The 20,098-nt window shown below is 35.7% G+C and overlaps 1 long non-coding RNA gene across 1 annotated transcript; it reads right to left on the bottom strand.

The window, feature by feature from the left end:
• Positions 1–1,800: 1,800 nt before the first annotated feature.
• LOC127966044 (uncharacterized) lies at positions 1,801–19,070 on the bottom strand. Its single transcript, XR_008155536.1, has 4 exons — positions 18,891–19,070; positions 18,482–18,717; positions 11,993–12,067; positions 1,801–3,709 (listed from the first exon to the last, which is right to left on the bottom strand). It is a non-coding gene; the product is annotated as an uncharacterized LOC127966044 (long non-coding RNA).
• Between the last annotated feature and the right edge of the window lie 1,028 nt (positions 19,071–20,098).

Here is a 20,098-nt window from a genome sequence, read left to right on the forward strand (position 1 = left end):
CACCGACGTTGTTTACTTTTGAAAAAACTTTATGAGCAGTAAAACTGTTGACAGTGATTGAATCCATTTCACACTTGAGAGCTCATCATTTGTTGTAATTTACATACACAATCAAAAAATATGGAAATTATTTATGATGATTTCACTCTTAGTAAAGATTATTAAACATTTTTAAAATTTTTATGATGGATTTTCTGAAACAAATGTATGTTCTTTTTACATTTCAAAATGATGTTCTTTTGTTGCTGTGATGCCAGAGAATTTCACATTTTTGAGAACAGGGTAAGAATCGCGAGTTTGTTTCTAGCAATTCTGAACATACTGTATATCTTGCAATACTGTCTTTATATCTCACAATTCTAACTTAGAATTACCACTCGTGAGATACAAACTCAAAAATTGTGAGATATGAACTCATAGTTGTGAGAAAACAATAAGAATTGTGAGATTAAAAGTCACATTTACCTTTTTTTTTTTTACCTTGTGAAAACAAGCTTCTATATTCAAAAGTATGCAAAAATAAAATTTGTAATTTGAATTCAATCTAATGAAGAAGTTCTGACATCTTGTAGTTGACCCTCAAAGTCGTTTTCCATCCCAGGGATGGAGGTAGTCGTTTTTAACGTGGCAGGAGCAGACGGCAGACCCCTGGTATTGGTGGAGGAGGTGGTGTGGACGACAAACTCGCTGAAAGTTCTCAAGGAATCATTTCTATTCCACACTCCACTTGGCTGCTGATTTGAGATTGTGTGTTAGCATAACAAAGCCGCAGAGCCTGTGAACTTGGGGGACCTTTCGACCCCGCCGCTCTGGTGGTGAATAGGCTTTGGTTCTGCCAATAGAACCCCTCCCAGTCTCTCCTGTTCGTGGCTAAATTGTTAATCAGGGTAATTTAATATAGTTTTCAATATGCCTCATCTCTCTTTGGGAGGGCATTCACAGCTTCCCTCTCCGCCCCAACCGAAAAACACCCCGTTCTTTCACGCAGCCCCTCAGACGGGCAGCTGCAGTCTGGCCTGCTCTGCGGGCTGAAGTGAGCTGGTATCATGCATTGCTGCGGTGAAGTGGGGAGCGAGTTGAGGTGGACCTGAATGTGGAAACCTCTTAGCCTTGTCTGACTCTAAGAATCGGGGGTGGGGGGGCTCTATTGGGGTTTGAGACCGTGGCGGGACAATAGTCTGTCTCCGAAATGCTCTGCACACAAGCAGACACCCGTCCCACCCTCTGTCCATTGAGATGTCCAGCTTTAATGCTCTCTGGATATGTTAAGCCATGGTTAAGCTTCCCCCGTAGCTCATGGGAAAATATGAAAGGTGTTGTCGTTTTTGTTTAGATAAATGATATACACTTGCCAATTTAGCATAGAAATCATATGCCTTTTTAATCCTCTTTCAAAAAGTTAATATGCACTTTCATGTCCAAACTCTCTTTTATGTAGTTTTACAGCGAATGTGTTTATTGAAATCTTTTAAGAACCTGTGAAATCAAAATTACAGTTTAGTACAAGCCTATTTTATGGCAATATATATTCTAGTGTACTTAAGTAAACCTGACATGCATATTTACTGTGTGTGTATATATATATATATAAACATCATAAAAACACTGTGATTCATGTTAGGTAGGATTTTAGAAACAAAATTTATAAATCACCTTTGTATATATATGTGTGTGTGTATTTAGATAGATAGATAGATAGATAGATAGATAGATAGATAGATAGATAGATAAAAATATAATTTTAAATACATTTTAGCCCCACCCAGCATGCTTAGCAGCACAAAAACACGGAATTGATAATTGACATTATCACATTTTTATTGATATTTTTAAACCTATATTGACTATATGTTGATCATTCAAGATATAATAATATAATAACATAATATATGACAAAAATTATTGCTGTCAGTCACCCATTAATGTGGCATAATTACAAAACATGGCGAAATTGATTTGTAAGACACAACACTCATACAAACATGTAAGATTTATCTGTAAACATGCCCCCAACTTTGCAATGCATGCTGGGTAATGGGTAGGGCATGAAAATGATAATTTGGAAAAATGTATTGAGCCCTTTTCTAAACCTGAGGCGTGATTGTTCAGTATCAATATAGAGGGGGTTTCATGATGCATTAAATAGCCCACATATTAGCATAAATATTAACGGCTAACATTTGTACAGTTCATAGTCAGATTTTACACCAAGCTGAAATAAGCTATTACGTTTGGACTTTTCCTGAAATACAACGAATATGTTCCACTTTAGAACATTTAGGCAGATAAACAGATTCAAAAACATAATTATTTCAGTAATACACAAAGACAAAACATGCACACATTGCTCCAGAGACAGCTAATGTGCTGCTCACCGCTGGCTTCTCCATTTATAAGAGAAGTAAGCTAATTACTGGAAGAGCGTTGTTAACTTCTGCTGGTTATTTGATCATAATCGGCTTGTAATGAGAGCAAATATAAGACTGCATTCAGAAACACTGATTGGACAGACAGAGTCTTTATGAAGAGACATGATGGTTCTCTTCAGCTGCAGGCTGTGGAGTAGATTGTGAATCACGTTAATTCATTTTAGCAGCAACTCGTCTAACAAGGGCCTCCTGAGAAGATGAGAGGAGGCTGTTAACATGAGGACTGACCGGACACTAGAGCCCTCAACTTAATGATGCTGATACTGACTAATCATTTATAACCCCGTGTTAATTATCTAGGTATCCCTTTTCATTTTAATGACAATAATTTGAATAGTCTACCATAACACAGTCATGTTTCTAAAAGTTTATGTAAACGATTATATTATTTGCTGCACAATTTGTAATACATTTTTATTTAAAGCTTAAAGAGTTACAATACATTTACCACATACATTTAAAACTGTTATCTTCTGTGTGTGTGTGTGTGGGGGGGGGGGGTGAATGGAATAAATATATGCACATTTTTGTCCAATCAAACACTCTCTAGAATAAGAATGCCACTCCCGCTAAATAACCTGAATATGATTAGCAAAACAAAGTAGCAAAACACAAGTTTACCCACTAATCATGGAAACTAAAGCCTTTTGCTTCAATGGGTTTTGTTACATATTGTGTGTATGGAGTTATGAGGGCTACACTCATATCACTCATTCATGCAAACTGACATGCTTTTATGATCTGTGATATTTGGAGCATTGAGTTGATAGATTGAGACAGTGGCATGAAGAAAGAAACTTGACATATTTTGATCAAATATAATTGTTTATTTAAAAATGTGTTAATCTTTATATATCATCATGAAAATATAAATGCATATACATATTTAAAAAAAAACAATATGCATTGTGTTATAAATATGTTTCCAATGTTTTCAAACCTTACATTTGTAAAATTTCTAAAATATTGATAAATATATAGGCTATATATAGATATATATATAGATATATAGATAGATATATAGATATAGATATATATCTATATCTATATCTATATCTATATATATATATATATATATAGATATATATATTAATTAATTTGGATCAAATATTTTTTTTTTTCATTTTATACATATGACATAAAAACATTTTTTTATTTAGATGATATTTTTTACCATTTGATTGAAGCATCTTCTTCTCTGATTGATGTTTGTGATCTGAAAGAATCTAGATCTCATCTCTCCCATGATTCCTGTAGCATCCTTCATTTGTCTTCCATCCCTAAAAAGACAAAAATAAAGAGCTATAAATGTAATGTAAAAACAGTTTCACACTCAAAGTACATGCATGCTATCAGATTTTTGCTGACGTTTGTCTACATGTGGTGGCTCTAGTAATGTTCTAATCCACTGAGCGCCGTGTAATTAATAAAAACGCGGTGATTAGTTCAGGAGGACATTTGAAACAGGAAACTGAATTCCTGATGCACTGCTATCCACTTCCACAAAAGACAAATACAAGCTTGATGGATCAGTGGAAACTCATTTTCTAGTACCGTTCCTTTGCATTTGTCTGATTATTATTTAAAAAAAAATCCTATTGTGAAAAATCGTGTCCATTTGGCCTTTGGCTATGGTGAACTTGCTATGTTAATTCACTCATTACATTAGACGTGGGAATGAGATTCGGAAATATTCATTTCTGAGGGAAATTAAACCAACATTGATCATGATGAGGGAAAGCAATGGCTTTACTCCTTTAATTACGGTCAGGATATAAATGTATCAATGTATCATGCTTTTTTAGTTCTGTGGATCCTGTGTTGTGTCAGGTGTGTGAAGCGCCTCTGGACTGCGACGGAGAAATATATTGCTTAGCCGAAGCCAACCTGAGAAGCTTTTACAGGTACAAATGCTATTTTAAGGGTTATGAATCTGAGAGTGTGTGTGCTCACAGGAGGAGTCAGTCTTGTTAACACATCGTGATTTCACACCTAACCACCGCCATCCTTTCAGGGAGTGAGATGTGTGTGTGAACAAAAATGCACAAATCTACTTGATGCAGTTGAGTCACAAATATCTCTTAAACGTTATGAATATGAAGTGCTTTTTGCCTCTTGATTTTTTTCTCAGATCATTGCATACTTGTCTGATGGATAACTTGACATTTATGTTATCTCTTTAGAGGTAAACCTTCTGCTATGCTTATTCCTAGTAATCTATAATTCTTAATTTAGAAAGAGTAATGAAACATTTTAGAAAAGTCAGTAAATGAATTGTATAGTTACAATGAGATTATATAATTTGTGAAATAAATTATCATATAAATGTTCCCTTTATATATAAAATCATTTTTTATTTTTATAATTTCCATTTAGATTTTCATTGCACGTTTAATATTTTCGCTGTGGTTTTGCCTTTTTTAATTAATTTTTTTTAACTAAATTAAAATAAAAAATTGTGAAATTGAAAGTTTTTATATATATATATATATATATATATATATATATATATATATATATATATATATATATATATATATATATATATATATATATATATATATTGCAGTTAACAGGTATTTTATTTGAAGTAGGGAAAAGGTTTTAGATTTAGTTTTAGTTATAACCCTGAAAATGAACAAAAAGTATAAACATAATTATACATAATATTCTTTATGATTTCTTCTTTAAATTAAAAAATAGTTTTGGATTGTTTTTAGTCATTGGTTAGTTTCATTGGTTGTTTTATTCTCTTAATGTTTTATAGTCTTTTTGATGTTTGTATTTAATTGATCATACATACAATTCTGATTTATTTCTCTGTAATTCTTCTCTGTTCTTCTCTCCCACACAGCCCTGACATTGTAAGACTAATTTAATGTATCAATTATTCTTATGCTAATTAGGGTACAGTTTCCCAAGGTTAGCATCACAGATGGCGATAAAACCTCACATGCATCTCGTCTCCTTTTACTCTCTGTCAAACTGTCTCACAAAGCCTGGAAGAACAGAGCAACAATATTTGCATACTTTTGTCCACTCTAATCCAGCATATCGCATACAACACTGGTGTAGTGTAACACCACCACCCCCTCCCACGACACACACACTCACACACACCACGAGACACACACACATGCCTTTCTTTTCATTGTGCTTTGCTAGCATGTGCCATTTTCTCAAGTCTGAATCCTCCATACAGCAGTCCAAACGGTGGCAGCTAGAGAAAATGTCATAATTATGTTGAGCCATGAGGTCACAACAACAGGAAGTGTTGCCATAAAACTCTCGAATATTTTAGATTAAATATTTAACAAATGAAGCAGCAAGAATATATGATTATACATAATGTATATTTAAACAAATAAATATAAATGTCATAAAATAATAATAATAAAAATCATTTTTTTTATTAAAAAAAAAACAAAAAAAGTTATATTTTTATATAAAATATATTTTATGTTAGTTTAGGAAAATTGATGGCCAGACTTATGCAGTTATTTACAATGTTGTTGGTCTTATTATTTATTAGTGCACATTATTCTAAAGAATAAATAATTATTTAAAAATGTAATATAAACACTTACAAAAAATAATTGTATATATATATATTTAATATATAAATATATAGTTGTTTATATATTTATGTGTATACATGTATATGTATGTATGTTTTTGTATATATGTGTGTGTGTGTGTGTGTGTGTAACTTATGTGGACAGTTTAATTTACATTATTCTTAATCAAATCACTAAATGTGTTTCTGATCTTGAAGTACACATGTAATATATAAGAGAAAAAGTTTTATTTGTTTTTTTTAAAACAAATGTTTAAATTTGACTTTATATGGTAAATCATATGGTGATTTTATATATATATATATATATATATATATATATATATATATATATATATATATATATTATTATTATTATTATTTGCCAATTATTCAAAAGCGCATGAAGTGTTTGTCATAAACGTAAAAAAATGATTTAAAAACTATTTTGATTCAACATTGCATGCATGTTATTGTAACATCATATCATTTTTTAGCAAAATGTAATATCTTTTTTTCTGTCTGACACCTTTCTTCTGTTGCAACCAAGGTGAAGTAAATCAAATTAACCAATAATATCACAGGCTTTTTTCACAATCCAATCAAATGCGATGTCTTGTATCCCTGACACAGACTTATGTAGTATTTTACACTGTATTATGCTGGATTTTGTGAATCCCTATAACCTCTGGCTGTACGCAAGGTTCAACAAAGCTCGTGTGAACTCATTAGGGAACATTATCTGAGACCATTATCTGAGCTAATCACAAAAGCAGAGTGCCAAGTTCTCTTTCTCCGAGCCCGGTCCTGGTCTAATGGCTCGGGGTGGCAGACGCTAGTTCCTCTTTTCCCATTTCACACACCAGCCGAATTTTACCCCAACAAGAGTGATGAGTTTTCGGGCCAGTGTGCTTTCTGTGACAACAGAGATATACCAGCGGAAGCAATGGTCCATTTTCGCACACACAAAATAGTAGATAAATGGTTTGCATTGCTTAGAAATTTCCCAGATTCTAAAATGAACAAAAGACCCCCATTTTCAGCACATACATACTTATTAAACACACATATAGAGGCCATGTCATGACTTAAGGAGAGATTTTATGCCTGCCGTGTCTTACTATTATGTAAAATTAGGTGGTGGAGAGAACAGGAAGATGAAAGGGTTTGGGGGAAATTATCCTTGCGCCAAACTCATCCGCTGTCTAATTACAGTAACATGCTTTCTTCATGGGAGAGTGTTACATGAACCCTTCTCTCTCTCTCTGTTGAGTGCTGCAGAATAGGAACGACTGCATATGTGCCGAGGATTTAGATGAATCCATAATTCTCTGAATCCGGAGGTGTCATACACACAGGAAGCACCATTAAAAAACCTCATGTGTAAATAAGAATAAAGAACCAAAGAGGGAAAAAATGATAGCCAAATATATGATATGCTGTGATATTTCCACACAATTTAAGCTTTTAATTTGCTATTAATAATTATCGCTTTGTCATATGTATCTTTAACTTGAATATTTGCATTACTAATTAATGTTTCATATTACCGTAATTCATAAAAAACAAGCAAGACCATCTTCAAAACGCCTCTCGGGCAAGGGGATAGATTAAATTCTCAGAAACTGTTTACCAAGCTTATGATTTAATTTCATTTTTTAAATCACCAATGAAATCTGACAACAACTGTCTCATAAATGTTCCTGAGTGCACGTCTAAGAACGCTGACTGTTTCTATAGCAACCAGGACTTCTAACGGCAGCTGCAGTGACACGCCGACTTAACCGATTCGGGATTGGCTCTTTCACTCAGAAGGCGGGGCTTCCATCGGTAGATCGGCCATATTGAGTGTTGCATTTTTCCCCATTCAAAACTAATACGAGTGACACGTCTAGGGTATTCTACAGTCTTTGCTCATATGCACATTCATGTAACGTTATATATTACCCACTATCAGTCTATGCACATGGCCCTCTCGCGGTTGAACTATAAAACTGCAAGTTACTTGCGGAGAAACATTGGTTAAGAAATTACATGCCTGCAAATCTTTAAGTGTACTCCCACGTTAATGACATTTGTTCTTTTCTAACCAAGTTTAGCAGTTTATTGCGGTTTTATTATTGATGCATTATCGTATTCTTTTTAAGTTAAGAGCCCCAAATGGTTTATTGCTTTAAAAGCATATTTTCACCAGACACAAAATGAAATAAAGGATCTTTTTTTTGTGTAGATAGCATCTGTATTTTATTGATATTGGTTATAGATGACCATAACTCCCTTTCTAATGGATTTTCATGTCATTCTCTCCTGTTGTGAAGGGGCCCCCCCGCCCCCTCTCCAACAAGAACCTTCCGTGAGAATTTGACGTGAAGATGTCATGACAAGCTTGGCCTTTCTCTCTTTCCTGCGGCTTGTGCGACCAATGGCCAAAAGATTTTGTGGCAGAGGGACTGTGAGAAGCATGTTCCTCTCCCCCTCCTCTCGGCTTTACCCCTCTGGTTCCCATCCGCTTCCGAAGCTCTTAACAGCCCGAGCCGAGAGCTCGTAACCCCCAGCACACCCTAATGAGAGACCTGGGGACAATGCTGGCATTGTTTGGTACCTCAGCCCAAGAACAATGGATGTTTACCCAAGCAGTTGTCCGACCCAAACTCTACCGTTGATTACTGTTGGGTCTCCTGATTAACTCTGCTCCTCACCCCAGCACAATGGACCCTTTGACTGGGCCATCGTAAGCCCCCTCCAATTTGTCCTCCCCTCCTTCACTTTTTCTCTCCATCGCCACTCTTAACACAGAACTCAATCATGAGACCCGAGAGATAGCAGAGTCTCTCATAGGGCTGAAATATTGCTGCTTAATCACCACTCACTTCACCAAAGAGACATTAACAGAGGAATGAAAACTGTCTGGAAAAAGACAAGTATGGATTTGAACTTCAGTATTGTAAAAAAGCATGCAAAATTATTTAGCATCCCTAAAATAAGGCCTTTGCGCCTTAAAGCATGGTTTTGGTATATCCTCTGCACATAAAAGGTTTTCCGAGAATATAAAGTGAAAATGATTCTTAATCTTATTTACGTTTTGCAGAGTGTTTAAATGCAGTTTATTCAACCAAAATATAAAAAGAAAAAATTTGTCATATGATCCTTTAGAAATAATTTTAAGATGCTGATTTGCTGCATTTTTGATGAAAAAGTGTTGAAAGTTATTCTGCTTTACTTTTTTGTTTCTTTTCACAATTCTATAGACAGTTCAAAAGAACAACATTTATTTGAAAAAAAAAAAACATGTATACATTTCTTTACTGTCACTTTTGATCAATTAAATGCATTGTTGCAATTTAATATTTATTACTTAACCCAATACTTTTGAACATTATTCAAATACTCCGAGTGTGTTCATGGTGTGTGTGTGTTCACTGCTGTGTGTGTGCACTTTGGATGGGTTAAATGTAGAGCACGAATTCTGAGTATGGGTCACCATACTTGGCTGTATGTCACTTCACTTCAAATTCTCTAAATACTATACTATATTTCAGCAACATAAACTGCTGTTGAAGTTTATATCATCAAATCTAAGTTATGTTATAGCTATACTGGTAGCACTTTATTTTACAGTCCTGTTCCCCATGTACATACTATATACTTATTATAGTAATTGCAATAACTATGTAATAACTAGGTACTAACCCTGAACCTAACCCTAACCCATGTAGTTACCTTGTATTACCAGAACTTTCTTAGATAAATACACTGTAAGTGCACTATAAGTACATGGAAGTACACGTACTGTAAAATAAAGTGCAATGGCTATACTATACCAAAACATACATTCATACATCCATGTTTATCAATGATTTGGATTCAAACTTTCACACAACATATTTCAGATGTAAATCCCTGTGTAAAATGGGTTTAAAGTGATCCTGGTTTTGTAAAGCTTGTAAATTTCAAGTCCAGTTTTACAGTGCCTCTTCACACCATCAATGCACATACTGTATGGAATGGCCCACAACTTTTGTGCAAAATGCATTTAACAAGATCTGGTGGGCTGAAACAGTCAATTAAGTTGAATTCTTTGCATCCAAGCTTTTCCCTTTCAATTTAATTTCGCATGCATATTGCATAACATCAGCATATCAATCTACTCACTGTAATTCAGTAATGTGTCAACTGATTAACGAATAACACTGGAAACACACTACATGAATCGCATTTCAGAATTTTTAGAGCCTGGTCTGTTGCCTTTTGAAATAACGTGCAGCTCTGCAGTGTGTGCTTCTATGGCCGTCAGCACTGCGACATGCATGCACACACACACACACACACACACACTCCACTGAATGTCTGCAGTCGGCCCATCTGCCCAGCAGAGCTGCTCAGTATCCAGGCTCCAGTATTCAGATGAGACCCGTGCAGATTAATAAATCATTAAGACGGTGCTGTCTATAACGGCCTCATTCACACGCTCTCTGGACACTGTGTGTCTGCTGCGAGCCCGGCATTAGACATGCAAGAATGTTAATGTCGACACGCATTATAAGAGGCTTGTGAGGCGTCTGTCTGCATGCTGGGGCTGTGCACATCCCGCCATATTGTGTCTGAGAGAGAAGCCCTCTAGTCTGGAGTAAGAAAACCCACTTTAATGTACCAAAGGACAGACGTCCCAATAAACGTATAGAATATGGCCTAAATATGAAGCATTTTGTGACTATGATTTTAAAACAAAACTCTGGTCTAAGAATGTAATATTTATTGAATGTAAATTAAATGTATTCAAATATAAATGAAAAACAAATATAAATCAGAATGATTTTAATAAGAGATACTATTATAGTTTTTATTAATATTTTGAATCCGTTTTTTTTTTTATAACAGAACAAACATTTTCTTATACAACGTGTGTGTGCAATTTCTTTCTTTGAATTAGCAATATTTATTTTTCACATAGGAGGATAATTTAATGTTTCTTCCTTTTTCTTCCCTTTTCTTTTTTTTACGTAAAAACATTAGCGCACAGGAAAGGACACCTGTTTTTTTCATTTTTGTTCTACTTTCTGGTCCATTCAAAGCATTTTGTCTCCTGCTTAACCCAGCACTTTAAGTACACAGTGAGGGGGGTGATTGCATCACAAAGAAAAGCACCAAGTCCATACCCCTATTTTGGCTTTGCAATTTGCATGCATTTGCATGATTTTATTATGCACATGCCTTTTGTTCCCTGGGTGGGAACCATGAAAAAAAAAAAGAGCCCATGTAAATCCACCTCACACACAAAAATACACATTTGCAGTTGGATAGGAAGATTTTGATGAAAGCTGGGCTGCTAATATTTACACAGCGGTACATGTTTAGCAACAATCAACAAATTAGCTGCTGATAAAATATGGATAGTTCTTTGTGGGTTGTTTTGTTGTTGCTTATTGATATTTGCATGCTGTTTTATTCTATTATTTATCCTATTTCTGTGCAAACACACACACACACAAAATGCTTTCAGCTTCATGCAGACCCACCGTTTCGTCATTCACATCATTAGCATCTGCTATCACAGAGAACTTCAATGGGAGTCTAATGTAACAGTCCAATTCGACTGACTTGATTTGAAGAAATAGGTCAGGGGTTTAATGTTGCCTTTGGCCTGGTTTAGAACCCTGATTCAGACACACACACACACACACACACATCGTGATTGTTGAGTCTTCTGGCTCAATAAACATTTTCTTTGACCAAAGTAATTCTTATAGTGCAGCAAAGTCTTTTTTCGAACACGTCTTTGGCATTAACAATGCAACTTAGCATTACAATATTATAATTTTTTTCCACTCATGTTTTTGGTCATTTGAATGCATATCTTTTTGCTTTTGGTTTTGTATGCATGCAGTAGGAAAACAAATCTCAGATGTGCTACGAGCATCTTGAGCAAACACGCACATGTGCATGTGTCTATGAATGGTCTGCCGAGGATGTTCACATCCCTTTTTCTGGCCTCTGGCTCTCCACTCACCTCATGTTGCATCAGCCTCATGAGGCAGCGCTGCCTCCGCTTCCTCCTGCGGGCGACTCCGAGCTCCAGCTGCCTCTAACACACACAGAGAAACACAGAGATTTTATATTATACCCACAACAATAAAGGCATATACTATTCTGTAGCTTTACTACATAATGGAGCTCAGTATCTCATATTTATAATTCATGAATTACATTTGCTGTACATGTTAATCCAAAGCAACTTAAGAAAACATTTGATCAGTTCATGCATTTCTGGGGAATCAAACCCATGACCTGCTGTTTTAGCTACATTTTAATTACACGATACAGACTATTTTTAATGCCATTTTATGCAATAAATTTTACTAGACTGTATTTGATCGTAGTTGAAATGAAAAAAAGTTATGCTCAAGCCACTGATGTGACTCTAAAATGATCACAATTCCTCTCTGGTATCGCTGTACTATGGAATGTTTCTATTGTTTTTATAGTGCATGAGTATAAGTGGCAACTATTATTGCATGTACATCTTAAATGTGTAAATTATTAACAATGTTTCTCATGTCAGACATCTATCTGTACTCATTTTGGTCATATTTCATTTATGCCACTGATGTGACTTGAAAAGTAAGCAAAATTCCTCTCTCGGTATCACCAAACTATGAAATGTTGAGCATGTTTAAAATGTGTGCAATGTTCTGATATAAATGCATTAGGGTGAAATATGAAATGAGTATGTAAACTAAAAAACACATTTGTTTTAATTGTATAAAAGCAAAAAGTGGTTTATCTATGCAACAATACTGTACGTAATGGTGAGCTCAATGTCTCATATGGTATATCTAATTTACAGGTTACATTTACCATACATTTTTATCCAAAGCAACTTAAGTTGGATTCAAAACGATACATTGGATTCCTGGGGAAACAAACCCATGACCTACTGGTTGAGCTCCCTTTTATTTACAACATACCAGGCAGTTTTAATGGAAATGTATGCAATAACTTTTAATGGACGTTATTTGATTGTAGTCTAAAAGAAAGAATAAAGGCCACAATCTAAATACGTTCATGCTTAAGATTTGTTTCACAAGTACTTAACTATCAACGACACCTATTACTGCGTGAATATCTTTAATCTGATTGAATTATTTAACAGTGTTTCTCATATCTGCTATCTATCTGTATTAATTCTGTTCATATTTCATGAATGCCAGTGATGTGACTTCAAAAGTAATCAAAATTCCTCTCTTTCCTATCACTGCACAATGAAATGTTGAGCATATTTAAAATGTGTGCACTGTTAAGTAGCGTGTAAGCTAAAGCAGTCATTAAACACATCTTTGTTTTCGCTAAAGAAACACAGAACTACAATGTCTTCATCTATATGCTCTTTATACTGTACATGTGACGCCGAATCAAAACACAAGATGCCAAATGTTCATCAAAAGTGGCTCTCCTGAGAATCTCCAGGCAGTGTGATTACCACCAATCATACGCCGGAGCTCAGGGTGCTAAACCAATGAAAATGGTGCTAATTAGAAAATTGGTATTCATGGTAACAGGCAGCCGTTGTGCTGTCACATATGCAAAGCGCGCGAGGTGTGTGTGTGTGAGTGTGTGTGCCAGCAGACATTTTGGGATTGCCCTCTCAGTCTCCACTGCCAAAGCCATAAGATGGTGGCAAACAGGAGGCATCGCTTCCACGGTGGACAATGACGTGTTTGGAGATGCCCATGAACCGCTGACGGTTAATTAAAAGGGTCTTACTGTACAGATTATCATTTTCAGATTACGTCTTTTCAACGTCACACAGATCAGTGCTTTTATTGCTTTCCCTGCAGTCAAAAAAGCTTTATTTTTATATTTGATTGTTAAATTAATCTTGGTTTTGTCGGAATACAAAAATACATTGATTTTTACAACAAAGCAAAAAAAATATTACAGTCAAGATTTCATGCTTGCAACAATTCCATGTTAATTTTGTTGCATTCGGTCTTGCTATCCGTGCATCTGTGTGTTTGCCCTCAACTGAAGGAAAAGCGGCTCCTTGTGTCTCTCCATCAAAATCCCAGAGTCTCTCAGTAAATTAGCAGTCTCGTTGTATTAATGAGCTGGCTCAACGTTTATGAAGTACAAAGTCATTTGCAGATTGCGCTATCAGCTGTTGTTGAAAATATTAAAAGAGTTGTTTTAAATCTGAGATGGAAACACAATTAGAGGATATCAGGATTTGATCTCCGTATATTCGTAGCCCATTCATTCATTCAAGAATATCAGCTTGTTTTAGCTGGGAAATGCAGCTGATCTTTATTATAAGGCTGATATGGTTCAGTTTTAATATCCTTCAGTGTTGATGACAGATTATGTTCTCATTATAAATAGCTCTCAGAAGATCTAAGATAGTAATATATCTGTGACTAAAGCACAGTAACATGAGGTGATTCTCATTACACTTATTGCAGCTATAGACACACTGGCACCTCCGGCTCATATAGAGTCAGCTCGCCTCATCATCTCCATGGAAACCCCAATCAGCTCAAGAGCTCATCGCACATGACAGATTTGCCAAAAGTGGGCGGACACATCATAACTGCAGATTGATTAACAGATATTCTTGTGCTCTCTCTCTTTCACTACTAAATCATTTACAGTTTCTTTATTTAGTTCAGGTGTTGAAATAGGAAGCGGTAGAATTATCAGTGATAATATTACATTTGTTTTATCGTTATATAATTTAACCAAAGTCATTTAATGTCCTCCCAACCCCAAAACAACGAATGAATGAATTTAAAATAAATAAATAAATAAATTATGCAATCTGTGTGATCTAATGAATGATTTGGATGATATGTTTCAGATCGCTTCTTTAAAATTTTACATTTTGTTCTGGCAAATATTCTGATTAACCCAAGTGGCCCATTTCTGTTTTCTTTCCTTGTGAAGCAAACGGGTGTAAACATCCCTCAACACAAATAAATATTAATGTTTGTTTTTTTCTTTCTCTCAAGTTCTATCCTCTTTTTTTGGCACGAGTCCTTTTGTGACATCAAGTGGTGACCCATCTGACCTCTGATGTCCTCTGTCCCAAAGGAATCAAAGTTCAGAGTTCAGCATGTGCTTCATGGTCAAGTTCAAATTCAAGTTCAAGCTGACCATCACAACTGATTCCATGTGCCAAAATACACAACACAGCAACACATATGATGTGAAACAATGTCAATATCATTGAGCAGCACCCAGAAACCCTCATGATGTTGTTCTATCAGAAGGGTTGCATTGGCACATTTATTTTATTTATTGAATTGTAGCACAAAACACTATGATAACACAAATAAAAAATTACTTTTTAAATAAAATCAACAAAAAAAAATTGATGGTTTGCGCTGGGAATTCCCCATTCTGCATTAATGAGTTATAAAATGATTCATTCTTTTTAAATTCTAAAACATAAAAGTACATTTCATTTACATTTTCTACAAAAAATATAAGGTAATTCATACTACTACTTACAAACAAAAAAAATCCAAATACTATGAGGTAATTTATACCTTATATTTATACATTTCTTTTTTTCTGTAAGAAGAAGAAGAAAAATAGAAGATAAAAAGTCAACTGAATGTGAAAGAAAACATGGTAAGAACTTTTTGTCAATAATATTCCTAATGTACAGCCAGATGCTTAATGATGTGTATGAGAGAGCCTCTAAAATCAGTTGTCAGCTCTTTGGCCTCTACATCGGCCTAGTCGTGGATAGTTTACGAGTCGTGTGTGGATGTGTAAGTACAGCATCCCGTTCCACATTCCCGTCACACACAGGCTCTCCAGCATCCTCCATTCACCCCATCTCCGCTGTTCCACCCTCCACAGAGATGCAGATGAGCAGGGCGCACTTGGGCCCCCCCCTCACAGGGCTGTCTGTCATATTCTGCCCCAGACAAGACATTGCCCACTTGCCCTCGAGCGTGGGAATGGGGGTCCACGGGCGTTCACATCTTCTCCCCCACGTGCGCTCGACCGCATTAATTAAGGATGAGTTTCTATGCCGATTTCTTCCTCCATCCCATTATGTCCCAATTATTTCATTTGAGGAGCTTGAATAAGTCCAGAGTCAACGATCCTCGGACGCACGTGGGTTCCAATGAGCTGACAACTACAACAAACTTACGCCTTTTGTCTCCCATGTGCTTTGCATGCATCTTTTCATCCAAAAGCTTTAATATAATATAACAAACAAACCATCCTGAAGCGTTTACATGTGCAACAATACATCAAACGCTGATATATTTAATGCTCCACGTTGAGATGCTGATAGAAGCGGTTCTTACTTTCGGTTATCTAGCTTTATGACGACCAGCACACTCATACAGCTAGATAACCAAAGATAACAACACGCCTCCAACGTGATGTGTCAAAGCACAAATTACTCCAAGTGGGCAGATGCGAGTAATTAGTTGCACGCAAAAAAAAAATGAAATAAATAAAAAACCCAGAAAGTTCATCCAAATGAGGCAGATCCCGTGCAACTGGGCTCGCGCGCGTAATTGTTGAACTTCTTAATTATTGGCTCGAAGGATTAAGGCAACCCTACAAGACGCGAGCCTGCTACATCCATCCATATCAGCGAGGATGCTTTTATTCCAGTCGGAGCTCGGCTTGGCTGGATTTACAGTGCGGTGCGCATGAAATCCTGCGTATCCAGGCAAGAGAATAAACGGGCACGCAGCAAAAAACGCAAGGCATAAATACAGCATCGGGCACAGAGCGAGAGCTGGAGAGTAAACACATGCTCGCTTGGGTATGGGCTTCAAATATCACTCTCGCATGATGCGTAAAATGCGCGCAGGTTTGATCCGGAGGCATTTTCGCTCTTCTTGCTCGGGTAACATCATGACGTCCTTATGGCACACGGATGACGTGCTCACGGATGACAGGACTGACGCACTCAATGGGCTCCATCTCTAGTGCCCAAAATGCGCACAAACCTCGTGAGGTCAGAGGTTTCGAGGTCGCGCCGGATTTAAATGTCCATTTGGAGACGCACGCGGCGACGCGCACCGACTTGCCCCTTTTCTGCAGTGTGCAATTATGAATACAGCCCAGGATCACAAATTAACCAGGGCTTGAAGGAATAAAATGCTAGCCTGCATGAAATGACCCCACATATTTAAAAATGTCAATTCTTCTGCTTTTCCAACATTTTATAGGATATTCTAAACTACTCTTTTTTTGTAAAAGATAAATATTTATACACAAAGGACATAAATGCCATGAAAATCAACTTCAGATGGAAAATATTGCTCAGTAATTTACGATACTGTTATAGAGTTCATCTTTTCCGTGCAGTTGGTTAGTATTAGGCACAAGAGTGAAACTTAAACTTCTTTTGCACAACAAAGTTTTCACGGCATTGCTTTTGTAATTATGAATTGAAATGAATTAATCATTACGCGTCTCTTAGATTTCAGAAATACTTCACTGATCTATTGCAATGTAAACAAGCCTGTAAACGATTCAATATTACTGAATATTAGAAGCATTTTTGTTCTTTAGTTTGCCTGACCAGATTCGTCAGCAGCTGATTCCAGTTCACTCGTCAACAGTAATACAAGCATTAAAAAACGCTAAATAAAATATTGTCACGAGAAAGATGCACAAAATGGCCTAACCAGTATTTCATAATTAATTAAAGCAACATCTGTATGTAAATGCATCTAAATAAATTTTATCTTTGTACATATTTAACCTTAGTCCACATACAATCGACACATACAAACACACATATATAGACTAAATGTTTTTCATATACTCTTCTAGAAAATATATACACCTATGAGAAAGATTTCCTTAAACATCTGAATGATATATATATATATATATATATATATATATATATATATATATATATATATATATATATATATTTCTTTTTTTTTTTTTTTTTTTTTTTTTTACAGTAGAACAAAGGTTTAGTTTGATTTTACAGGCTTCAGAACGACTTAAATTCACGATCTTAAAAGAAATAAAACATTTAGCACATCATTTTAAAGCATAATACCATTTTATCTGTTATCTTTCAGCAGCTCTTAATTTACCCACCCTGAAGCAATTAACCACTTAGTGTTCGGCGTGACGTCACACAGAGGACAATTAACACTTATTTATCTGTTATCGTTTTTGCTGAACACCCAGTGACTCGCAGGTCAACGAAGCATGTGTTAATAAAGTATAACGACTTTTAGTTAGACAGGAGTGTTTTAAAAAAATTACATAAAATAAGCCTATTATTTAATCAGCAAAACATTATTTTTGAAAATAATACAACATTTTAAATAGCTTGATTTATCAACAAGTTTTCTTTCTTTTTTTTTTGAAGGGACACCCGAGCAAACACAGGCCAAATATTTCACAAATTATTATTCTTCCTTTCATGAAAATCCACGATATGAAAGCTACAGATTTCACGTGGCCCATGTTTGCAAAATTAGAAGCACAGGCTACTTACATTCTCCTTGGACTCCTCATGGCATCGAAAAACCGCTCATCTGGATGTGAAACGGATAAACGAGCATCCTCGATTAGAAATCACATCCACGAAATCCTTCCACCACTTGTTTGCTGGAGATGCACGGGGCATCGTCGTTTGAAAGCATCTTATTCCATCCACAGGATGAGAAGGTGTGAGGGAAGAGCAGAACTTCATCACAGGGCTGAGAGCGAATGGAAAGTGCGGCGTGAACCCTGCAAGTTTGGGGAGGTTTGGGGTGGGGGGGGGGGGTGAATTTATGATCCACCCCTTCTACCTCTGCATTATACGCGCGATGATATTAATATTTAATTCAACTTGCTGTTGAGTTCTTGTTGCGCGAAGGTCTTCAAAATGTCCAAATGAAATGTGACCAGGTGTGACTCACCTGAAAAGGATCTGTGTGTCCAGCATGTCTGCACATGCAAGTGTTGTTTTTCATGCGTAGCCTATCTACTGACATTTTCTACAATTTGGGTACAATTATACATTTCCCACTCACGAAGAGTAGCGTTTTTCTTCTAATTACTTTACTATTTCCTTTCTATTACTATTAATCTCTATGGGTTTTAGACTCGTTTGATGCAGGACTGGAGGGGGTCACGTTCAGTGACGTCATCGTGTTTGTTACGTGCAGCCATATTTAGATACTCAGAGGAAATTAGTGATGCTCAATATGCAAATTAAGCCATAATGACTACGACATTCAGACGAAACAATGTCTCGTGCATAATAATAATAATAATAATAATAATAATTTTCTAGGGAGTATGTTGGTCTATGAGTTTATTTTTTATTCTGGATGTTAATGCCGTTGGAAGGAAATCAGAGCATGTTAGAAATTAACGCGTGTAATAATCAGCTGCTTGATGTGTCTTTGTGTTTGTCACCAGGCAGAACAGCGGCTTCATTTGCGTCAGGAGCTCATCTGGAGCTTATTCTTTGAGAATTTCAAAGCACCTCAAAGTTTTTTTTTCTTTTTCTTTCATCAGCAGGTGAGTATTTTGATTTGTCTAGAATGGTTTGTTGGAATATTATTTTTTCTTTGTTTTTAATTCTGGTTTATTTCTCACGGAAATCAAAAGGAATATTGTCTTGATTAAACAGTTTAGGTTTAGGAGAAACACATGCATATTATATGCTACAACGTCAGACAATTTTCATTGCAACCAGATTTTTGCACCCTAATTTGCGAGTAGATTTATGAATCAACACTAAAGGGAATGGTATAAACTAAGATATATATGATGTATTCTAAATAAGCCAACAATATTCCTAAAGCTAGATTTGACATGAAAAGGCACTGGTCCGGGTGGAAGTGACTCCGGCAGCTCCTGTCTCGAGTTCATGCTGATTGTGGATGTCTCAGTCTGTCCATCACGGGGACACAAGAGCAAATCGCAAACATCTCTCATGTTTCCCATAATGTAAAATTATAATTATTAATAACATTGATAAAATTAAAATTATTATTTGTGTCTGAACGCAAATAATGTTTATAAGAATGTCTTAAAATAAAACAATTAAAATATGGTGCCTATTTAGTACCTAGAACTACCATATTAATTAAATACCATATATATTAAATATATGTTA

This window comes from Carassius gibelio, chromosome B10 (assembly GCF_023724105.1).
Source record: "Carassius gibelio isolate Cgi1373 ecotype wild population from Czech Republic chromosome B10, carGib1.2-hapl.c, whole genome shotgun sequence".
NCBI lineage: Eukaryota > Metazoa > Chordata > Actinopteri > Cypriniformes > Cyprinidae > Carassius > Carassius gibelio.